Raw genomic sequence first — 23,620 nt, 5'->3', positions numbered from 1 at the left:
AAGGAAGCGGCGAGAGTAATTGGAAATGCTGGCAGGAGTTGGGCGAAATGATAATAAATAAAAATATTCCCCCTAATAAGCTTGCCAGGAGGGGGGTGGGCTGGAGAAAATCAACATAATTAGAACTGAACCTCGGTGAGGAAAAACAGACAGCAGGGTGGCGAGCGCTCGGCATGGAGGAGTGGGGGGAAAGTGGAGAAAACTTCGTTTTTTTACTCAAAAACCAGCAGGAAAAAGACTTTCCCCACCTGTACGCAGCTATCAGGAGCAAAAAATGGTTGGAATGGGAGATGCTGTCCACAGGGATGCTTGTGGTGCTCCTCTATCACCTGTTCCAGGCTGGAATTAAAGCCAAGAAAAAGCTTAAAAGTGAGATGGTTTTTGCTCACAGGACGTCATCGAGGAGCATCATTGGGTAACGGGAATTTCTCCTCATCAGAGGGGGTTTTTTAACATGGAAAATACAATTATTTTTGCAAAACCTGTCTTATTTACATTGACCTTAAGACTAGAAAGCATTAAGGACGTGGATTTGGGGAAAGTTAAATCACACTCAAAACCCAACACAAGTAGCTGTTGGTGAGTTCCCTCCTTGCTCCTAAAATCCTGTCTTTTTCCACCAAATAATCCCTGTCCCCTGCAAAACCATCCACACTCCATTCCCATTCTCATCCCAACCCAATGTTGCTTTAGCAGCTCCTCCAAAACAGCTTGCAGAGAAAAGAAACCTTTACATGGGGGGTTTGTACCCAAAAAAGCCATTCAAGCAAGGGTTTGCAGGAAAAAGGTCCTTCAAGCAGGGAAGTGTACCCAAAAAAGTCCTTAAAATAGGGGTTTGCACCCTAAAATGTACTTTTAGCAGGGGTTTTCAGCAAAAAAAAGTCCTTCAAGCAGAGCTTTGCAGAAATAAAGTCCTTCACGCAGGTGTTTGCACTAAAGGTTGTAAGAAAGGGGTTTGTACCCCCCAAAAAACTCCCTTAAAAAAGGGTTTGCACCAGAAAAGCCCTTAAAATAGGGGGTTTGAATCAAAAACAGTCCTTCGAACGGTCCTTGCGTCAAAAAACGTCCTTCAAATGGGTGTTTGCACCAAAAAAGTCTTTCAAACAGCGGCTTTGCACCAAAAAAAACCACTTTAAACAAGGGTTTACAGCCAAAAAAGGACTTTCAGTCAGGTGTTTGCACCTGAAAAAGGCCTCAGGTGGCTGCACACACAAAACCTCCCCAGCACCTCTCCCCCCTCTGCTCGCAGTCTCTGGACGTGCAATATTTGCTGCAAAATCCAGCTGCTGGCAGCGTTCCGAGGGGCTGGAATAAATCCCTATCCCATCACAGCAAGGGTTTCCCCAAATCCAGGCAAAATACTGCAAGGGGAATTCTATTTCTCCTTATCATTTCTGTTCTACTCAGAGTCTCTGCAATCCTGCTGGGGCAGGGAAAAGCCAACAATGCATCCCAAGCCCTGAGCAGCATCAACTCAAATATCAAATTCCCACCCAAATAATAAAATAGCCCCCGAATTCATCAACTATCCCCCCAATGACAAAAATATCCCAAAACATACTAAAATACCCCCAAATCAATTTAAAAATTAAAATTAAAAAAATTTTTAAATACTCCAAATAAATTATAAAATACAGAAAAAATAAAATGCTCCAAATAAATAACAACATACCCCCGAAGTAATAAAATACCCGAAATAAATGATAAAATAACCATGAGTAAATAACAAAAACCCCAAATAAATAACAAGCTCCATCTCAAGAATACTAAATTAGTCCCCCAAATAATAAAATACATTGAATAATTAATAAAATATCCCCCCAAATGGTCAAATAGTCCAAATCTCTGCCCCGGCCCTCTGGAGCGAAGGCGACTTTCATTTAAAAACCACGCACGTTTTTTTCCTTGCCAGTTCCCAACTCCGTTAAGATCATTATCACAGAATGGGAGCAGAGATAAAACATTTTTATTTTCTTTTCTTTTCCTTCTAGTGGGATTTTTTAGCAGAGCATCCCCCACTCCCAGCTCTCATGGAAGTCAGCTCATGTTGGGAGTTAATGTTTCGTTAATACATAGGTTTTTTGTTAATTTATTTCACTTTATTTTACTTTTCCATATTTCTCCTCAGTCAGCAATTATTTTACTCCCAAAGGGATTATTACAATTCTCCCTGTGACTTTTTTAGCCTTGGTGCCTTCCATAAGCCACAGGTGATGCTCACGCCACAATAATGTGCTATTAAATAATATTAAATTATTTTAAAATATGTAAAATTATTTAAAATACATTAAATATTATTGAATAGTAACAAATCTTATTAGATCCTATTAAATATTCTACAAAGCCATATGCACAAATATTTAGGAGCTGTGAAATGCCTCCACCACCCAGCTGGGATGCTACAGTGGGTACCAGCGGGCTGAGTCCTGCTGGGAAGAAAGTAAGGAAAGCTCTGGAAAATTGGGGGGAAATTGGGCTATTTTGGAGTTATATAGAATTAACAGTTTATTTTTATACATACACACTATACAATTGTTATCTATATGATTATATAAAACAAATATACAGGGATAACATGGCTTACCCTATATGTAATATATACTGTATTACACATAATAGAGATATATTCCATACAGTCTATATTATATTTTCTATTCTATATTATCTATTACCATCATTCTCATACATAATAATTATATCCTAAAGCTGTGATATATTATTTTATATCTATTATAATCTGCAACACATCACATATTTATTACATCATAAGTTATATTACATAATTATATATTATATATTTATATTGTATATTATATAATTACCTAAGTATATATTATATATTATATATTTTATATTATATATTATATAATAGATATATTATATTATATGTATTATATGTATTATATGTATTATATTATAGATATCATAATATATATTACATACTACATTGTATATCATCTCATATCATTATATGCACCATATGTAATTTATAGAAAACCCGTGGTTCAGCCCCTGTTTTACTTAAAATACATGCATTTTAAGTCCCAACCCACAGTTCAGCCCCTAAAGAAACCCTGTAAAAAAAATCCAAAACCTGAAGGATCACTTCCCATTGGAGAGAAATGTGGAATGTAACACGTGAGATGGAATACATCTCCATTCTGGATCTCAAGTGAGATATACTGAGAAATAACAGGATTTGAGGTATTTGGGAATATCTCATTTACAAAGATCTATTCTAGTCCATTCTATTCTATTTAATCCAAAGTGAATTTGCTCAGAGATTCCCACAGAGGCTGGCGGAAATAGGAATCTTTAGGAGAAAAACCAACACCTTGACACAGAGATGCACAATTTGGGAGTGATTGGGACTTTCCAGAACTGCCAAAAATTTCCTTCCTGAATTTCCTGATTCTGCAGGATTCTGCTATCCTGGCACTCTGGCTCTTTGGAGAAAATCCAATTTATTCTTCAATAAATCCACTTTTGCTGCAACACCCCAAGACCCCGAGGATGATTCCGGGGTTTTAGAGCCTCAAAACCCCACTCTGCCTTTTCCTGATTGACCAACCCTAGGTAAGCCAAAACCCTCTGGAATTTGGTCCTTAGCACCAGAAATCCACCTATTTCTTGATGCATGAGTATCCCAAAGTCTGACCACAAAGGGGTTGCAGAGAGCAACTCCTCTACATTTTTGGGGGATGGAAAAGCATTTTCAGGGTTGCAAGAATTAATTAATTTGCCAAAGCAGTGTTTGCATCCCGCATTCCCCGTAGGAATTTTTCAGTAGCCAAGTGGAAAGGTTTATTTAGCCGGGAGCGGCGCTGGCTTCACAAACATTTCCCCTTATCCAGCAGGGAGAACCTCACCAACCGAAAGGAGATTTAATTAGTGAAAATCTCGTTAGGCAAACGAAATTATCCGTAAGACAATCCTGCTCTGGACAGGGGGGTGATTAACCAGAGCCATTAATCGAGAGCGGTGCTCCAACAGGCAGCTCTGCTCCAGGACGGGGGGGACACCACACCCCCACCCCCTTTGTGCTTGCCGAAAAGCCCTTGAGCATCTCATCAGCTCACCTTGATTGCATCATGCAAATTGCAATTAGCTTTTAGTTTCATCACCCCAGAAAATAGAAAAAAAAACCGTATTTTGGAGGCGCAGGCCCAAGCAACCCCCAAAATTTGAGAGGGACCAGACTGGTATCCACCAGATGATGTGCCCACATCCCACCACTGAGCACTGAGTAATGCAAATGTCATTTTTCAAGTTATTTTAAGATTTTTTGGTATTATTTCCAGCTCTTACATGAGGGTTTTTTACCCTAAAGCTGTGGGTGTTCTCACATTGGTCCCTAATGATGCCCGGCAGCGTCGTGGCCTCCACCTGCTGTAACGCCGAGGGCATTGTTCAGGCAGCTCAGAACTACAGGGAAACCTAAAAAAAGCTGAGAGCACAAGCTGGGCTACTTCAGAATTCACCAGGACTGAACCTCGGAGGTGATGACAACCGGCCAGGGGAGTGGGAATGGACCCAACTGCTCTTTTAACCTTCTGCTTTAGTAGGATACCACAGAATCACCTATAAAAAGCATCGATTCAGGGCAAGAGAAGCCTTCCCTTTGCCAGGAGTCCTGCAGGATGCCTTAAAAAATGGAGAAAAAAAGCCAAAACCTCATAAAATTGGTGCCCAGCGAACATTCACGGCTTTCTGTCTATAATTATATTTACATATCTCTTGCTCAAGAGGAATCCCTGCGGACCTCACTTCCGCTGGGGACCTCACCCTGGCAGCATCCTCCAGCTCCAAGTTTGAGCATCCCTAAAGTGATGTTTCCCACCACCATCAGTTCCCAAGCAATGTCTGGAAGGAAAGACCCTAACCCTAACCATCACCACCCAAAAAACTGGGAAATCTGGGAGTTTTTTAGATGCAGGGCGAAGATGAGCTCACTGAAAACTACCCAGGGATGCAGGCGGAGCGAGATGATGGAGCAGGGTGAGGACGGATACTGAAGGAATGACCCACCTGATGTCACACAGAGTAGCAGGTAATTGAGAAAAACCAATTAAATCCGAGCTGCCAGAGCCCAGTATATGTATTCCCCGTATATTACATTCCCAAATATATTCTTCCACTATATTCCCCAATATACCATATCTATATACGTAGAGATGTATAAAACATTGTATTTCCCCACACATACAGGGATTATTATCTAATGTTCTTCAATACATACAATATTTCCCAATATTTTCTGTTCCTAAATATATTCCTCAACATTTTATCTTTCATACTCCCCTATAAATATATAAATATATGGATATTATAATATACTATAGTATACTACTAATACGATGGATACTAATACTATTCTATTATTTGTGCTGCCCTTAACTTAAAAGTGATTCAGAGGCTGCAATTAATGCAATAATCTGAATTTTTTTGCAATATCCATCAATTCCTTCTACATCTTGGGCTCGACTTACTGTTGTCCAATTTCTGCCACAAACTTGCAACAAGTTTTGAGCAAAACCCATTTAATTTCTGTCAGGCAAAAAGGGTTTATCCTTTAATGATCCTTACCAGATCCTACTCTTGGGACACAAAAAAAATTTGAAAAATGTGGTTTTATTTAAAATCTGGTTTCATCAGAAGGTCAGGTTTTACTGAAGAGCTCTGTTTTTAATGCAAGCTATTGATGGGCACCAGGCATGAATTACAGACCTTGGGCATCAGACACGCTAAAATCCATTTTCGGATGAGACAGGAGTGACCAGCCCTGCAGCACAGGATGTTTGACACTTATGGAGAGGAGCCTTTTGGATGAGTTTTGGGGAATTTCCACACTGAAGTGAGAACGGGTCTGGAATTTGTGTGCTCTGCAAGGACCTTGGCTATGTGGGTGCACTGCTGGGAGGCTTTAATGCAGGTGCCCTGTGAGCACCTTTGCTAATTAGGGTGCTCCATCAAGACCTTAGCTGACTTGAGTACCCTACAAGCATCTTTGCTAATTAAGGTGCCTGGCTGGAGTCTTTAATTTGGGTGCCCTGCAAGCATCCTTGATGACTGGGGTACCAACTCGGTCTTTGTTAATCAGGGTGCCATGCCAGGGTCTTTGCTAATTAGGGCGCTCCACAAGGAGCTTTGCTGATTTGGGCACTCTGCTGAGGTCATTCATTTGGGCACCCTGCAAGGACCTTGGCTCATCTGCACACCCCGAGGGCACCTTCACTAACTCAGGTCCCACCCCACGATCTCTGCCCACGCAGATGCCACACCAGGCTTTTTGCTAATTAGAAGGCCCTGCAATGACCTTTCCCATTTGGGTGCCTGGTTGGGATCTCTATTTTTTGTGCCCTGCGAGCATCTTTGCTAATTAGGGTGCCCTGTAAAGGTCTGTGCCAATCAGGGCACCATCCCATGGCCTCTGCCACTTCGGGTGCTCTGCTGAAATCCTCCCCCAAGTGTCCTGAAGGGGTCTCGGGTGCCTCATGGCACGTTTGCTCGCCAGGTCATGAGCAGCAGGTGCCACAAAACGACACGACAGAGATGGCACCGCCCCTGCCTCGCTCTCGGACGCTCCGTGGGCAAGCCCAGCACTGGGCACCAGCACGGCTGCTGCATCCACCCCTCTGCTACTGGAATGGCTTTGCATCCCAAAATCCCGCGAGGAGCAGGCGATGCGCATCCCTGCGGGGGTATGGGGCAGCTTGTGGGATGCCTCGCTGGCATCGGAGCATCCCCAAATCCCATCTGCAACCCCCACGCCGCGTTAATAGCTCGTATTTTGCTAATTGTACAAACCTAATGGGGGAAGGAGCTGGCGGGGAAAAAAAAGGGTAATGGCCATCAGGCCAGCAATAAACCAAAATTAATGGGCTGTGGGAAGAAATCATGTCCACTTAATCCCAGCTTTGGAACTCTAATAGAATCTTGGAACACCAAGGGGGGTTGCTCTATCCCGAGGTCACTCCCGGGCCGTCCGTCAGGAGCCAAGCAGCCTGAGCTGCAGGACAGTCTGCGGAGGGGAGAGGAAAGGGCAGCAGCTTCTTCCCAATGCCCTGGAATGTGGCAGGCAGCAGGAGAGGGGGATAATTCCCATGGGAGAAGGCAGAGAGATGGAGAGGAATGCTGCTGAAAAACACCTTGTTGGGACTCTGCCTTCAACTGGGGGATATCTGCTTTTTATCTCCTTTTAACCTTTTTTTTTTCGGTTTTCCTTTTTTCTTTTTTTTTTCCTCATTTTCTTTTAATATTTTTCTACTTTATTTTTTCCAAATTGATTTTCTTTTACCAATTTTGCTTTTCCTTTTAATTTTATTTTTGTATTATTTTTCCCCATTTTTCTGATTTTGCTTTATTGTCTCTTTTTAACCATGTTTCCTTTTTATTTTCTTTTTTTTCATTTTCCCATTTTCTTTTTATTTCTTTTTCTCTTTCTTCCCACTTTTTTTTACCAAATTTCTTTTTTCTTTTTACTTCTATTTCCTTCCCTTTCCCCCATTTTTTTGCTTTTCATTACCGTTTTTCTTTCTTTACTTTCTTTTTTTAACCAATTTTCTTTCTTCTTTTTATTTTCCCATAGAAAAAGGAAAACAATTTCCCCACCACAAAGCAGGGATAAACCCACCCAAACCTCTAACCCAGCAAGACAGGGATGCTGGTGTGGGACACCAACATGGGATTCCCAATCCCTATTTTCACTCTCTCCCATCCAACTTTTTCCCTGGCCCTGCTTCATCCCAGTAGAAATTTAATTACTTTGTGATTTTTGCTTGCCCTGGAACAAAAATCCAGTGCACAAATATCCCTGTTCCTGGCAGAGAGGGATGGAGATAAGACTCATCCCAAACATTCCCTTTGGATTGAAAAAAAACCCCAACACAAAAAACTTTCAGCCATAAATTCGGGTAGGAGCAAAGGTCTTCACTCTAGGAAAACTGGGATTGAAAGTAGATGTGGAGTATTTCTGTGAAGTTGTACAAATCCAGATGCCAGTGGGCCATCACCAACACCTGGAAAAATCTAAACCCATCTGTGTTTGCCCATCAAACTGCCCCACTCGGGAGCCAAAAAAGCCCAGTACAACCCCAGTAAAACCCAGTGGTTTGTACTAATGCCCCAAATCCTACTGGGAATGAGAAGCCAGCTGCTGTGCCAGCACCCCACAGCTCTGCTCCCATCTCCTGCTTGGGGTGGCTCCCCTCCAGTGATGCTAAACCCCACGGGAGGCTGGAGAGCTTCTTCCTATGGGAGAATCACCATTTTTTTTCTCCTGAAAATGCCAAGGGGGGAATAATTATTTTTAAAACGCTCCTATTGTTGAGAAGCCACTCAGGGCTGGGGAGGATGGGAATGATGGATCATGCCAGGCTGGACCAGGGATGCTCCAGCTCCCTGTGCACAGAGTGAGCAAGGACACAAGGATCACCCTGACTGCACATGGGATGCTCAGGGATGCTCCAGCTCCCTGTGCACAGGGCACCAAGCAAGGATACAGGGATCATCCCAGGCTGGACAGGGATGCTCATGGATATTCCAGCTCCCTGTGCACCCAGTGCTTGGGGCACCAGGGATCATCCCAGGCTGGACAGGGATGCTCATGGATATTCCAGCTCCCCGTGCACCCAGTGCTTGGGGCACCAGGGATCATCCCAGGCTGGACAGGGGATGCTCATGGATATTCCAGCTCCCTGTGCAAACAGTGCTTGGTGGCACCAGGGATCATCCCAGGCTGGACAGGGATGCTCATGGATATTCCAGCTCCCTGTGCAAACAGTGCTTGGGGCACCAGGGATCATCCCAGGCTGGACAGGGATGCTCAGGGATATCCCAGCTCCCTGTGCAAACAGTGCTTGGGGCACCAGGGATCATCCCAGGCTGGACAGGGATGCTCAGGGATATCCCAGCTCCCTGTGCACCCAGTGCTTGGGGCACCAGGGATCATCCCAGGCTGGACAGGGATGCTCATGGATATTCCAGCTCCCTGTGCAAACAGTGCTTGGGGCACCAGGGATCATCCCAGGCTGGACAGGGATGCTCAGGGATGCCCCAGCTCCCTGTGCAAACAGTGCTTGGGGCACCAGGGATCATCCCAGGCTGGACAGGGATGCTCATGGATATTCCAGCTCCCTGTGCAAACAGTGCTTGGGGCACCAGGGATCATCCCAGGCTGGACAGGGATGCTCAGGGATGCCCCAGCTCCCTGTGCAAACAGTGCTTGGGGCACCAGGGATCATCCCAGGCTGGACCAGGGATGCTCAGGGATGCTCCAGCTCCCTGTGCACCCAGTGCTTGGGGCACCAGGGATCATCCCAGGCTGGACCAGGGATGCTCCAGCTCCCGTTGCAACAGGGAGAAAACGAGGCACCAAACACCGATACACTCAACTCCCAGATTTTCCCTGCAAGGACTCAGGCTATTCATATGGAAAACTAAACCCGGGCTGCAGGCACGAGCTGTTTTTGATGCCCTCAGAGCAAAAGCAGGAGCGAGCTGCTCGCGTAAATAACGCCAGGGTGTAACCGAGGGAGGCACTGGCCCGGCCGTGCCCCGTGGCTGCCGGGGCTCAGGTTGCAGGATCCGGCCTCGCCGAGGGATTGCGGGGCCGTGCCGGAACGCAGCTATTTTAAGGTTGGGGATATCATTTCACCAATAATTTCCCTCCGTTTCATGTGACACGGACCCAGCATCCCTAAAATAAACGGGGACTACACCCTGTCTTAAAGGGAATGGAAATAGAAATGTTAAAAGTAATAACAGGCACCCAAACTGTTGGTGTTAATGATTTGTCTTATTTTATTTCTAGGAAGGAGAATAAATGCACACCGGGGGCAAAAAGCACTTCGGATTTCAGCAAATATTTGGAAATCTTGTTAATTAATGGTACAGTGGACACAAAGATGCAGCTGAGATCCAGGGCTTGAGATCACAGAGGGATTTGGTGGATGTTTATATTGTATTTGGGGAGTTTTCTCATGGATATTAAAAATAAATAAATAAAACTTAGCACTTGGTCCCTGCCAGTGGCATGCTCAGGGTTCCTTACTCAGGGCAGCAGCAAAGATGTGATGCTCTATGTGCCAAAATAGCAAGAATTTGGAGGAAAATTGTTATTCACTGATTTTTTTTCCCCCTACCATGCAATGAGCCGAATGTGGGTTTTTGCTGTTTGGGGCCAAAAAGCTCTGATTTAGGATTATCCCCATTCTTGCAGCCATATCACTGCTTAATTTCATTGTACATTAAAAGAACATCCTACTGTATTATTTTATAGTATTATATGTATCTCTATTAATTGTATTAATTGTATTTATTCTTCTATAAATTACGCTATACTACATTATAAAAGTTCACTAACATATCCCAATCTCTTCATTGAAAACTACCATTTATCAGCTGGAAAAATCATCTGCATCTCCCGTGGAAGATCAACATCACTTTTGGCAGCTAAAACTCTCTCAGCAGCAAGTTTCAATTTCTTTTCGACTCCATTGCTGCAGCTTCAGAGAACCTACCTCTGTGTTATTCCCCTCCCTCGCTTGCAAATGGAATGCAAAGTTTGAAATTCGGGTTGCAAGCAAAAAAAACCAGCACAGGGACAAGGAATTTTCCAGGAAACCGAGCATCCACCAAGCTCATGCACTTGAACACTGGCAGGAGGCGCACCAGGAGCGTGTGCACGTATATCCAAGGGGTGCTTCTCCCTGGAAATCACTATTGGGATGTTCAGTTTGCATCAGAGAAGTTATTTTCCTCTAGGAGTACATGAACAGGTTGATCACCAGCTGCACTTTGCTCACAGGGGACAAGATTCTCCTTCCTCAAAACTGGGATGGGGAGGACAATGTGTGTCCAGCACTCACACTGCTCTCCTGCATAGTAATTCCCATCTTATCAATCGATTGATAATTTTCTACTATAAATCAACCAATATTTTTATTACAAATCAATAATTTTCTGTTATAATGTGATCAATCCATTACCTTCTATTCTAAATCCATCAATCAATAATTTTCTAGTGTACATCAATCCATAATTTTTTACTGTTCATCAACCCACTATTTTCTACGATGAATCAATCAATAATTTCCCATTATTAATCAATCAACCCACGATCTTCTACACCAAACCAGTCAATAAATTTTTATTACAAGCAAATCAACTCATGACTTCCTATTATAAATTGATCCATCGATAATTTTCTATTAGAACCCAATCAACCTTTGGCTTTCTAGTATAAATCAATCAATCAATAGGGTTTTATTCTGAGTCAATTTGAATTAAATTGAAATTAATTAGATCTCCGTTCAGTTGCCGCTGGGCTGAAGGCCCCCATGCTCCCCCCCAGGCAGGTATTTATAGCCACCGTGTCTCATCCCCACTGCCCTCAGCCCCGGCCATTAATTAAATTAGCACAAAGAGGGGCTTGTTGAGCGCTCCAGCCTCCCGAAGTCGAGCTGGCGAACAGGAAACAAAGGGTGGAATTCTGCCTGCTTGGCTCAAGGGTGCTGTGTGCCCCGGCCGGGTGCTGGAGCAGGGCATGGGGTGCCCTCGGATGGGGGAGCAGCCCCCCAGGGCAGCACTGGGATGTGGGATGGATGGGCCGAGCCAGAGCTGGGCTGGAGCAGTTGGGTGATGGGAATCTTGCGAAGGGAATTATGCAAATCCCACCTTGTAGCGGGTCTCACCCCATCGCTTCCCAGATTTACACTCAGCGCACCCAAACCGGAGGCCGGAATGCCAATGCGGCCACTTCCCAATCCCTGAGCCCTTCCCGTCTTATCACAGCAGTGTGAGAGCACTGCTGCACTGAGCCCCTCTCCAGGCACAATTAATTCTGGGTGAAAACGCTCCCAGTAATTCCTGCAGGGATAACAGCACTGGGAATTTCTCTGCCTTTTCCCCTGTTGAGCCAATTCCCTATAGAAATGGTTGCAGGGAAAATACCGCCCCCCCCCCCCATCTCTACCTTGAGATAACCCTGGCCACTTGCCAGGTACTCAGCTATTAAAGATGCTACTAAATAGCTTTATTTGGTGGTTTTAGCATAAATATTCTCAGCAGGACCTTCAGCTCCACTGTTTGGGGTGTTAAATTTAAAAGGGAAGGAACAGGAAAAAAAACCTTTTGGAGGTTGTTTAGGCAAGGAGGAATGATTTAGCACGGTACAGGGTGGGATTAAGATGGCAAAGGTCACGTTGGAAAGAAGGAAAAGCTCCCCAACAGCAAGAGGTGGCTCCTGGTACGAGGAGAAAACACTGAAATGCTCAAAAAGAGTGAAAAGCAACTTGATAAAAAGTGATGGTTAAGACAGTGGGACTGCGGGGGGGGGTCAGGTTTTCATGGGGGAAAATAGCAGGAATGGGGAATATACCTATGGTGGTTACTGGTGTGGGGGAGTCACAGCCAGGAGCTGGAGGAGCATCACTGGAAATGGACAAGTGTCGGTAAAAATGCATCAGAATCACTAGAATTGCACGAGTAACTCCTAATCTGGATAAGCACCCACAAAAATTGTACCAGCATTGCTAAAATTGGATGAGCAACATTAAAACTGGATAAGCATCCCTAGAACTGAATCACTATCCCTAAAGCTGGACCAGCATCACTAAAATCACACCAGCATCCCTAAAACTGCACTGGCATCCCTAAAATGAGACCAGCATCCCTAAAATGAGACCAGCATCACTACAGGTAGATGAGTATCCCTAAAACTGCAGCAGCATCCCTAAAATTGCAGCAGCACCCCTGAAGTTGCACCATCAACCCTAGAACTGAAGGAGCATCACTAAAACTGCATCTATGAAAATTGTACTGGCATTCCTGAAACTGGCACCAGCATCCCTGAAGTTGGATGAGCATCACTAAAATCACACCAGCATCACCCTACAGGAAAATAACCCATCGATACCATTTAGTATTAAATTCATATTGTTATCTTTAATTATTTACTATTTACTTTTTCTTGGTTATTGAGCATGTATTGCTATTTATTTTTTTATTGTTCCTTTTCTATGATAGTTAAGTTTGTTCTTTACCACCCCACTGACAAAGTGCCCCACTTCATTATTTTTGTTTTAGAGCAACTAACTAATTGCCAGAGTTATGAGATCTTGGATCTGGCACCAAGATATAAAGAGACCAATTTCTGCACGTAAATGCATTAAAAGACCTTTGCAGGCATTTTATAGAAATGGGATTTTCTTGGGGTTGAGCTAGGAAATAATAAGAATTTATTTCTTTTTTTTTTAAACTCCTCCAGCAAAGTTCATCTCCTCAGAACCCAGATTTTGGGGGGTTTTTTTGAATAATTCTATCTAAATTGAGTGAGCAAGGTCAGGGAGGGGATGCAAGATGCAAGAGGTGGGATGGAGGGCATGGAATGCAGGATGGTCTGGAGGGGAGACCTCCACCCACCATCCCTGAGCCAATTATTTATAATTATTTATTATGAGCTGATGAAGGGGATGATAAAACACAAGACCCAGAGAGGGCTCAGCTCATCATCCTCACTCACTGGGAGCGTTCCCTTTGGAAAGAGGGAGCAGGAAGAGAGTGGAAATAGGGTAAAAATAGTAAACAGGGAAAAAAGGAGAAAAATCAGGCAGGCAAAAGACTTTTCTTTCTGGGATAGCATCAAAATCTCCATCCAGGCTCCCAGCTGTCCTCGGCATCAGCACCGGCAACAGGCAGCGGCATTCGGATGGAGAAATTAGCAGCTTGGAACAATAAATTCCCTTTTAAATTTATTGCTCAGGAGCATTAAAAATGTCTAAAGTGGTTTACATCCACCATCACCGTGGGAATTCGCCCAGGGATCCAGGAGCTGGTAATTGCTATTCTCAAACTTGCCTTGGAAGCTTCAAGTAGTGTTTAAAAAAAACATTTTAAGGGCTTTATAAAGCCATAAAGTGCCCTCGACGTACCTGGGAGTGATGGAGCTGGGAGAGGCTGGTGCTGCCTCCACCAAATAATCCTGGGCATAACACTTTGCTGATCTGGTAATGGCAAAGGAAACTGCTACAATTCGATATTGTTCTTTTTTTTTCAATTATTTGGCCAAGTTTTGCCTCATTGCTGGGCTGGGGGCAGAGCGTGTGGCATCGGGGGGGACCCCAGAGGGCTGGGGCAGGTTGGGTTTGCTGCTTGGATAGGGCTGGGCTGCCAAAAACGATGGGAAAAAAGGGGGAAAAGGAGGGGAAAAAGGAAAAATAATAAAGGAAAAAATAAAAGTGAAAAAAAAAAAGAAGAAAAAGGGAAAAGGAAAGAGGAAAAGCCAAAAAGAAAATAAAAGAGGGCAGAAAAGAGAAAATGGGAAAAAATAGGAGTGAGAAAGAAAGAAAGACAGGAGGGAAAGGGAAAAAACATTCCTTTTTGGGGGGGGGGGGAAGGAAAAAAGGAAAACAAGGAAAAAAGGGGAAAAGGGGAAAAGAAAAAATACTTAAAGGAGGAGAAGAAAAAAAAGGAAAATCAAGGGCAAAATAAAACAGAAAAAGGAAAAGATTTTAAAAAGGTAAAAAAGGGAAAAATAAAATAAAAAAAATAAAATAGGAAGCAAAAAAGGAAATAAGGAAAAAGGGAAAAGAAAGGAGAGGAAAAAAAAGATGGGGAAAAAGAAGACAAAGGAAAATATAAAAAAAATAAAGGAGAAAAGGTAGAAAAGGGGGGGAAAGGAGAAAAAGGGTGGGGGGGGAGGAAGGGGGAAAGGAGGAAAATTAGGGAAAAAGGGGGGGGAAGGAGGAAAATTAGGGGAAAAGGGGGGAAAAAGGGGGGGAAAGTGAAAACAAAATCAGCTTTTCCTGACTTGGAAAAAATTCCAAGGGGTTCAAGCTCTAACCCAAGACTGAAGAAGCTCCCAGCTCCTGTGGGGACTGAGGTTGTTCCCGCTCCCTTCTGGGCGTGACAGGATTTTCCCACTCGAAACCCCACTCCCAAACACATCTCCAAAAAAATACTAAATGGGGGAAGAAATAAAATAGAAGCGTCCCATAATTGGTCCAAAATCGGGATTATTTTTAATTGGCTTTCTGAGATTTCTGGCAGGGATCCAGGCAGCCAGCCCAGCCAGGGAAGGGAAAGCCTGGCCAAAAACTGTGGGCTCACTTATAACATTTCTCATAGTTTTTGTAACACCTTGTTAAAGCCAAAAGCTCCGGATTGAACATTAGTGGAGAATGTTTTTCCCCTCGACACAAGTTGGGTTTCACTTTCTCCTCCTCCTGCACCAAAATAATCTGGTTTTTGGGGAGCATCAGCAGTGCTGCATCCCTAAACCTGAGGGGTCATGGCCTTTTGGTGAGGCTACCTGGATATTTGGGATTTTCCTGCCTGGATTATATTTTGTATGGGAAGGATGGGACAGGTGGCAAAGGATGCTGGAAGGTGGGGGAAGCATGGCCTGGAATATGAAAGTCAAGGTAAAAAAAACAAATAGTGACAAAGCAGAAAAAAAGAAAGAAAAAAAATTTTTTTTAAAAATTTTAAAATAAGCATAAAAATAAAACTAAACCAGATAATCAAAAATTAAAAGAAACTAAACCATAAAATAAAATAAGAAATAACATGAAAATAAAATTAAATTAAAATAAAATAAAAATAAGTAATAAGTAAATAACAATTTTTTTAAATTGTAGACATGGTGCTTTGGGTTTAGGGGTCGATTGCACAGCTGGACCCAATGGTCTTGAAGGTCTTCTGCAACCCAACTATTGAACCAATTAACCAGAGCTGGGAGAACCCAGGGTTTGTGTTCCTGTTTGGAAGAGGAAAAGCCAAAAAAATAGGATCTAATCAAGCAGTTGGGAAGCGCTGAGGCCAAATTCCCGTCTTATTTATACAGCTGCAAACCACAGCTGGGCAAAGGCAACCTCATCCCACTGGGATCACAGCTCCATCCCTCCAGGATCGTGGCTCCATCCCATCCCGCCAGGGCTGGTTTTCCATTTTCCCATGGGGATTACCTGGAGCACCACCTCGGTCCTTCCAAGGCTGGAGGCAGGGATAAACCCGAGTTTAAATTTAATTGAGGATTAATTCCCATCCTTCCGGATTATTATTTGGAGCCAGCATCTTAATGATCTGACTAATGATGCTGGGAATTAATTTATTTTTGGGCTAATTAGAGGGCATTTGTTAACACCCTCTTTGGTGGTGGCGAAAATTATTTGGGAATCAAGTTATTCGACAGTGCACGGGATATTAAATGCAACTGGGAATTGTCTGGATCCAGTAAATTATCCCACTAACACCCCAAAAAAAGCAGCTTTCCACATGCTGGAGTGAAACAAGGATGGGGAATACCTGGGGACAGGATGCTGAGAGGCATCAGCAGTACCCATGACCTAAAATAAAGATGACACTGATGCTTGATCTGGCTTTCCCACCCAGACTGCAGATGCCAAATCTCCCTTAATTCATCCCTAATTGTGGCAAAAGTTTCCTCCCGACTTTAGGAAGCGTGGCACGTTGCTCCTTGCATCCCTCCCATCGACTCTCAGCCGCCCCATCCCATCGCTCTGACTCATTTCGCTGATTACTCCAAGCCAGAGCAGCTCCCAGGAAAATCAATTCTGCCAAATTGGGGTGTCCCAGCATCCCAGGTTAATTTTCTCCGTGTCTTCAGGAAATATCCCAAGAATCCATGGCACAAACCCAACCAGGATGCGGATGGTACCCGGAGGTGCAGTCTGGCCCCCGCATCCCTGCAGATGAGGATGGATGGGTGAAGGATGCTCTTCCCAGCAGGACCAAGCCAATATTTAAGTTTTGTTGGAGGACAAAAAAAAAAAAAACCCATTATCGCTCAGAGACTTATAGATGCTGTCCATCAACTTGGAAAAAAGACAAGAAGTAATTCAGAAGTTCACTGGAAAAGCCAAAATCACCCGAAATCCAAAGCTGCCCCATGAGGGTCTTGTTTTATCCTTGAGCTGGAAAAACAGTTATTCCTGGTGTGCCAGTGGGGTAAAACACTCTTCTCCCAGTACAACTTCATGCATTTAATCCAAAAGAGGAGATTTCCTTCAAAAAAAAACACCTTAGGAAAAAAGAGGAGATTTCCTTAAAAAAAAAAAAGGTGACTTCCTTTAAAAAAAAACACTATTTCCTAAAAAAAAGAAATGTTTCCCTTAAAATGGAGTAACTTTTAAAAAAAGGCAATTTCCTCAAAGAAAGGGAGATTTCCATAAAAAATGAGATATCCTGTATTTCCCCCTCCCAAAAACGATGGAGGGAAAATGGAGTATGTTCCTGCAAGCTCAGTGGGGAAGCTCAGCACCACTTTTCTCCCCGTTTTTTCCCTCACCCCATGATATTAGGGAGCATTTAATGCTATATATAAATATATATCTAATGTTATACAGATCTCAGGTTAAAATGAAGGGGCTTATGGAACCCCCCCAGTGCCAGCTTTGGGGGGCAAGGGCTGCAAAGTGCCTTGAAAAGCCCAATTTTGGGATGCTAAGGAACACGGCATCTCCTTCTCTTCCTGACACCGCCAGCTCCCCTATTAACCTCTCCTGTAATTAGCCTCAAGCAATTAACTTTTGCTCCTAACGAAGGAATCTCAGTGCAGGGAGTTAAATAAAATAGGAGGGAGGAGGGGAAAAAAAATAAGGGGGAATCCTGATCCCATCATCTGTCTGCTCCATATGGCTTAAACCCAAAACAACGTGCTATTTTTTCACCTAAATCACCCAAAATCCAACTGATTCACCCAAAACCCTCCCCCTGTCCACATGAGGCTGCAAACTGCCCCTGAAACATCGGGCCCCAAAGGTTTTGGGGTGGTTTTTTTTCAGGGAGCACCCAGTTTTCTACACCGGGATGATCCCAGCCACGTCGAGTCAGCACTTTTGGAGGCATGATGTCCAAAAGTTTCACCAAAGCCAGGTCCACTGAGCCACACGCTGCTTTTCCCCACTCTAACCCCAAAACTTTTGAGGATTTGAAGGCAAAATAAGTTGAAAAAAGCCAAATTAAGCCATTTCCTCTCCTATTTTCTGTTTCTCCTCGGCAGACAGCTGTCCTGCATCCCAGCCAAAAATAATCCATCCCCCCCCTTTCCTCAATCTAATCTCCCCGGCTGGGAGTTTGAAAATATCCTGCCGGGTTTAGGGTTTCCCGTTACCCGGTGGGCGGCGAGATAGTGGGAAAAAAGATCCTTGGGAGCGAGAAAAACCGGGAAGAGCCCAAACAAAGAGCCGGAGCCCAAGCTGAGCTTCGACACCTGGTGAGGACTGGGATGAAGTGGAGGGACACCCCAAACCCTCGGCAAAACTTCCCGAGTTGCACAATGCCACCGGCGGAGCCACCCTCCTACGGACGGAAATGCAATAAAAAATTCAAGGATAAATTTAAAATAATAATAATAATAATTATTATTATTATTACTATTAAGAAGCCCTCCCTGCATTGCTGCAGAGCCACTAAAAGCGATTTCTGGAGTATTCACCCAACCCTGTGGGATAAGGGGGGGGGGGGAGAGAGGGGCTGCCAGGGCGTCCCGTGGGGTGTTCCAGGGGAAAGGGGGTGCCCTGGGGGAAATGAGGTGCGCCAGGAGAAGGCGGCACACGGGGGATAGAGGGGTGCACGCAGGGGTTTGTCCCAGGAGAGGCGGCGGGATGCGGCACGCCTGCGAGGGCCACGCTCCGGCACTGGCATGCAGCCCGCATGAGGCCCTGCGAGGTGGCACGGTGCCCCCCCACCCCCAGTGGGTGCCCTGGGGGTCCTGGGAGGGCACCCCGAGCTAACTGGGTGCTTTGCAAAGCCGGGAGGCTGCAGATAAAGCGCCTCCCCCCCACCCCCCCACCAGCACCCGCTGCAGCCCCCCACCCCGGCTGCACGGGGGGCAACTTCCCAGCTCCCAAATGCCAGGAGCTGGGGGGCTACAGCCCTTCCCGGGGGCTGGGACCAGCTGGGGGGGGGGGGGGGGGGGGGGGCTGCCACCCCCCCCTCCGGGGCAACCGTGGCCAACTGCGGGGGGCTGCCATCCCTGCGAGGGGGCTGCAGGCAGCCAGGGGGGATCGCAACTGGTAAGGGGGGGCTGCAGCCCCCAGGGAGGGCACTAGGAGCGGCTGGAGGGGCTGGAGCAGCCCCGCGGTGGGAGCACGCCAAGTGCTCGGGGGTCTGCAGCCGGTCCGAGGTCACTGCAGCGAGCGCGGGGGGCTGCAGCCCCCGGGGGGGCACGGGGAGCGCTGGGGCAGGGGGGATCTGAAACCGGCTGGGGGGGTCCGCAGCCGGCCGGAGGTCGCAACCTCCCTAAAAGCCCTGCAACCGGGCAGCGGGGGCTGCAACCGGCGGGGGGAGACTGCGACCAACTGTGGGGTACGACACCCCCCCCCCCGCCAAAAACACCGCGACCCTCCCGGGGGGTTCTGCAACCGGGCACAGCGGGGGCTGCAACTTGTTCGGGGGGCCGCAACCTTCGGGGGGTCTGTGAGCGGCTGGCGGGGTGCGCAACCCCCAGATCACTGGACGCCTCCCCCCGGGATCGCTGCAACCGGTCGGGGGATGGGGAGGAGGGGGTGCACCCCGCCCGAATCGCTGCATCCCCCCAAAATTATCGCGCCCGGCCGAGGGGGTCACGGCGGAGAACCGCAGTGGCACAGCCGGCCGGAGGTCAGCCCGGAGGGGGAACCGGACACCGGGGACGGACACCCGCGCTGCCCCGGCCCCGCACCGCCGGGGAGACGGCGGGAACGGCAAGTTACTTCCCACACCGGAGGGGATGGGGGGTGGGGGGGGGGGGGGGGGGGGGGGGTTGTCCCCGCCGTCGCCGCACGTGCCCCGCCGCCCGCGCCGCTTTGTCCGCCGGGCTCCGCGGCTCCGCCCGCCCCCGCGCGGCGGCCCCGCCGTGAGTGACAGCCCTACCTGCCCGCCAATCTTCATCACACCGACACCGGCCTGACAGCGCGGCCGCCGCTCGCCGCCCGCCCGCCCGCCCGGCCCCGCCGCGCCGCCGCCGACAGGCCCCGCCCACCGCCCGCAGGGCCACGCCCCCGACGCCAAAACCCCGCCCCCCGCGGGCCCGCCCCCGCCAGGCCCCGCCCCCCCGGCCCCGCCCCCTCGCCGCTCCCCGGCAGCGCCCCCTGCTGGCCGGCGCCCGCTCCCCCGTCCTGCCCTCTCCCCCCCCGCCCCCTCCCCAAAACGCTGCCGTCCCCCCGCCTGCCTCCGGACCCCCCCGGTGTCCCCCGGACATCGCCGCCTTTGCCCCTGCTCCCCTCAGCCGGGGTGCACCTGCACCACCTGCACCCCCGCAACCAGATTCCCCCCACCACATCTGCCTCCCCAGCAGCATCTGTCCCCCCACCTCGTTTCCCCAATATACCGCCGCGCATCCATATTAACCCCCAACACGTATTTCTCCTCCAGCAGCATCTGCTCCCTCCGTATTTCCACCGCCTCCCCTCCCCCCCGGATGCTTTTGCCATCCCAGACAGATTCAGAGCCAGCCTCGGTGGCCCCGGACTCTCCCAGCTCCAACCCCCGCAGTGCCCCCTCCATCAAGACCCCCAGGGGGGGGTTACCAAACCCGCCCACCCCCCAGCACAACCGTGAAATGTAGGGCACCCAGTGAGATCCCACCCAAAACTCCTCCTGTGGTATTATCCCCCAGGCAAAACACTCGTATCTATTAATTATTGTTCATTTGGGGGAAAGTGGCTTCTGACTGAGCTCCCCCTACCCAAATTTTGGTCCGCATGAGGTATCAACTGCCCTTCTCTTTCGCAAAGAAGATGAGGTTTTCCTGGAATCACTTTCATTGGGAGCACTGGGTCCTATAGCCAAATTTTCGCACATTTTATTGCAAAAGCCACAGGGATGGATTTTTCTGGATCAGTCTGGCCACAGGGTTTTTTTCCCAATTTTCCAACCCTTTCCCTGATGAAAAATGCTATCAAGAACGGATTTAACGAGAAACGCTGAATTTCTGCCCATTTCCTAAGGATCTTGGGTGGGGGGGCGGAGTCACTCAAAACAGCCCCAGAATTCCTTTGGAATAGGTTAAGGTTAATTGGTTAGGGAATAGGTTAAAATTGGCTCCAAAGAGTTACAGAGGGATGTATGAGCCAGCAGCACTAAATGGTGTGTAAGGGATGGCCATGGGGTCAGGGATGCAATGGGAAAGGTGGTAAAACAAATTAAATTTAAGGCCAGGAACCCGAAACACTTTTAATTTTCCCTCTTCGGTTTTCCAGAACAAATGGCCACTTGCAAATCAGCATTCCTAAATCCCTCCTTCCAGTTTATCCCGAAAGTAAGTCCCTCCAGAAAATGTTTGCTCCACTGTTTGTACTTCCTATTGGGAGCAGGCTCTAACATACACTGATGTCCTTTGGGCTGGTGGCTCCCGCTTGGAATCCATCAATAAAATAGCAGAGAGATGCAGTGGGTGGTTGGGATGAATCCCACCCACCCCTCTCCAAAAGAAAAAAAATCACTGCATTGCATCACTGGGAAAACCAGCGGGAACTCAGAGCATCCCCCCAGTCCTTTGGAGATGTTGGAATGATTTATAGGAATTTCTTGCCTTGTAAATCAGCTGACAGGACATTTTTCCCCTCCCTTATTACTATTCCACAGAAGCGAGCAAAGATGAGGAGCCATAAAGCTGTCGCCGGTTGTTTCAACCAGCAGGGGATGCCAGACAGAAAATATTTCGGGTTTTGCAGAAACTGGAGAATTGGAAAGGAAGAGAGAAGGGGAGGCAGATGGAAAACCCATCATCGTGATATCAAAGGACCACTGGATCATCCACACTTGGCATCTCATCTTTCTCACATCTCGTCTTGGAAAACAGGGATGTAAAAGAGCAGGCACGTGTGGGGCGTATTTTAAGCTACATCATTGCCAAAAATACTCAAGAGCTCAAAATTTTAGGGTTCTCGCAGTGCAGGGATATTTCTTCTGGAGCCAGCAGCAACAAGCTCCTCACATTCACTCCTCGAGCATCCCAAGTTCATTCCTCAAGAATCTCACATTTGATCCTTGAATATCCCACATTCACTCCTTGAGCATCCCTCATTTATCTCCCCCAATTTGTTACCAATCGCCGAAGCAATTCCGCCACTGGTTTTGGAGCCTCACTTTTAAACGCCAAGGGAAATATCCAGGCCCAACTTTTTCCTTCACAAAGGCAAAAGCTGCTTCTTCCCTGGAGAGTTTTTCCAGAGCTTAATTATCATCCCCGGTTAAAAAAATACATTTCCCAGTTGGATTGGCCACTTCATCAACCAGCCATGGGACCTTGTTGGAATTTGCTTGGTGATAAATTAAAACTCTCCCGCACTCAATCTCACAGTTCTTTTCCCCAGAAAAAAGCATCTTTCTGCTGTGACAGGTCATTACTGAGTGATTTTTTTGGTCAGATCTCATCCCTCCAGATCTCCAGGACCGGGGGTGCTTGGCTGCACCCCTACTGAGAAGAGTTCGGTACCAACTCACTTTTTCCCACCCTTGACTACCCTATGGTGGCTGCAGCTGGAAGGGATGTCCAAACCCCAAAACCAGGAAACCCTCCTCCATACACCTTTTTCCATCCCTATCCCAATCCAGATTGCTGGAAAACCTCCCTGAAATTAAACCCCCTCCACTTAAAATTCCCCCAGATTCTGGGGGTCATGCCATTTCCATGCCCCAGACTGGAGCTTGTGCACCTCAGGGAGATTTTTTTGCCCGTGTGAAGTCAGTGTTGTAAATATATAATTGCCACAAACTCACTGGCACTTATTCCAGAGGACGTGGATGGGGCCTTTCCAAAAGAGACGAGTACTCGGAGCAGGCTTGATAAAATATTAAACATTTGGCAAGAGCAGCGACATACATACCCAGCAATATTTACATTTTTACATAACAGGCTTCAGGAGAAAACAAATTACATAAAATATAGAGGTTTAGTCTCCGTCATTTGACTGATCCTCCATAAATAATTCAATTCTCTTTCCAAGATTGTATTATTGCTCGTGTCGGATTTCTCTGAGAAAACTGTGACGGGATTCTCGGCAAGATGCATAAGAGCAAAACCAAGCAAATTATTCGATGATAGATGTTGAAAACAAGACCGGGTTTTGGGACACGGCCTTGCAGCTGAGCCCAGCTTAAGCACTGCAGCAGGTTGGAGGGGTACGATGTCCCTCCCAAATTGCTTACAGGGAGGGTGTCCAACCCCCTCAGGAGTTAAAAGATGCTAAAAAGGAATCCCTAAGGACAATTTAGGACTTGTTTCAGGTAGGGTGTTTCTCCAAACTGTCCCAGCTCAGGCAGTGGTACCCTCCAGCCCCTCTGGCTCGGGCGCTACACTTGGATCTGGTGATGATGCATAACTCAAATCATTCATTAAAATTTGTGTTGGGTTTTTAGGAGATATTTAAGGACATGAATATTTTCCTACACCTTTCCAAACTCTCTCCAGTAATGAGATTCAAGAAGTGAGAAGCCTTAGAAGCAACATAGGGACCATCCAATTGTCTGTCCAAACCCCACAATGCTTGTATCAAACGTGGGATGAAATTAAAGGATTCCCCTAATTTTAACTAACTAGCTCATGGAAGATTTCTATATCTTGATTTCCCTCCATCTTTGGTACTTCACATACAGGACAACTCCTCTTTTTACC

At 46.6% G+C, this 23,620-nt stretch overlaps 1 protein-coding gene across 6 annotated transcripts in view; it reads right to left on the bottom strand.

Moving 5' to 3' along the window:
* The window catches only part of PKNOX2 (PBX/knotted 1 homeobox 2), an 86,362-nt gene extending 66,415 nt beyond the window's left edge, over nt 1-19,947 (bottom strand). For 5 of the 6 annotated variants that reach the window (XM_048328658.1, XM_048328655.1, XM_048328657.1 and 2 more), the window contains exon 1: nt 19,876-19,947. The gene's annotated coding sequence lies outside the window, so the exon portion shown is untranslated. The remainder of the gene's footprint in view (nt 1-19,875) is intronic. The other variant, XM_048328659.1, reaches the window with a different exon arrangement.
* Nucleotides 19,948-23,620: the final 3,673 nt, after the last annotated feature.

The sequence above is a fragment of the Corvus hawaiiensis genome, chromosome 25 (assembly GCF_020740725.1).
Source record: "Corvus hawaiiensis isolate bCorHaw1 chromosome 25, bCorHaw1.pri.cur, whole genome shotgun sequence".
In the NCBI taxonomy this organism is placed as follows: Eukaryota; Metazoa; Chordata; class Aves; order Passeriformes; family Corvidae; genus Corvus; species Corvus hawaiiensis.
The sequence above is the reverse complement of the archived record's forward strand: the minus strand, read 5'-3'. Positions and strand labels throughout refer to the sequence as shown.